This window comes from Cucurbita maxima, unplaced genomic scaffold (genome assembly GCF_002738345.1).
Source record: "Cucurbita maxima cultivar Rimu unplaced genomic scaffold, Cmax_1.0 Cma_Scf05194, whole genome shotgun sequence".
NCBI lineage: Eukaryota > Viridiplantae > Streptophyta > Magnoliopsida > Cucurbitales > Cucurbitaceae > Cucurbita > Cucurbita maxima.
Window position 1 is genome coordinate 1 of NW_019277210.1, and position 1097 is coordinate 1097.

Below are 1097 nucleotides of genomic sequence, written 5' to 3' on the forward strand. Positions count from 1 at the left end.
ATGTAGTTCGAATGGTATAGCGTTCATTTCCCATGTGGAAAGTATGAGGCTCAATACCTTGCATCTTCAATTGAATCGATTATTAAATATATTATTTCTTTTCAATTTTTTCTTATTTAGGACATAAAGAGCTGGGATAGTTTTTCATTTTCACTATTACACGAGATGCATAGGACTTTGTGACGTAAGAATTGTGGGGATATCTAAACTATTTGTTATTAATATTTTGATATTTTTTTATTTTCACTATTATTGATGATGGGACATTAATAGGGTTTTATGATGTAAGAATCATGGGGATGTAGCTCAGATGGTAGAGCGCTCGCTTTGCATGTGAGAGGTACAGGGATCGATACCCCGCATCTCCAAAAATAAGATTATCTATTATTAAATATATTGTTTCTTTTCAAATTTTTCCTTATTCATGACCTGTTGTGTAGCAATATTTCTTCATTTTCACTATTATTGATGATGAAAAATTTAGGGTTTTGTGATGCAAAAATTGTGGGGATGTAGCTCAAATGGTAGAGCGCTCGCTTAGCATGCGAGAGGTACGGGGATCGATACCCCGCATCTCCAAAAGAAAGAAATGATTTTTTTCAGTATGAGTTAATTTAACATGTTATGTATAAGGTGGGTAGGAGAGAAAAAGAAAAGATACTTATATAAGGAGGACTTCTTCACTTCTTCACAATTGCAATATCTGACCAATGAATATAATGGTCATTTATAGTTTCTATCACAATAATATAAAATTTGGGAACAAAGCCTATATGAGACTGAAAAGAATGTTCAATGGTATTTTAGATTAAAAAAACTTTTATGAGCTTTGTACCTTTGTTAGTGTTACTTTGTACCTTTGTTAGTGTTATTTTGTACTTTGTACCTTTGTTTGTATTACTCAAAGCCTATATGAGACTGAAAAGACTGTTTTCAATGGTATTTTAGATTAAAAAAACTATTATGAGCTTTGTACCATTGTTAGTGTTACTTTGTACCTTTGTTTGTATTACTTTGTACCTTTGTTAGTGTTACTTTGTATCTTTGTTAGTGTTACTTTGTACCTTTGTTTGTATTACTTTGTACCTTTGTTTGTG

At 31.4% G+C, this 1097-nt stretch overlaps 2 non-coding genes across 2 annotated transcripts; both read left to right on the forward strand.

The window, feature by feature from the left end:
* The first annotated feature begins 295 nt into the window (after window positions 1-295).
* TRNAA-UGC lies at window positions 296-368 on the forward strand. Its single transcript has one exon. It is a non-coding gene; the product is annotated as a tRNA-Ala (tRNA).
* A 138-nt stretch (window positions 369-506) lies between these two features.
* On the forward strand, window positions 507-579 carry TRNAA-AGC. Its single transcript has one exon. It is a non-coding gene; the product is annotated as a tRNA-Ala (tRNA).
* Window positions 580-1097: the final 518 nt, after the last annotated feature.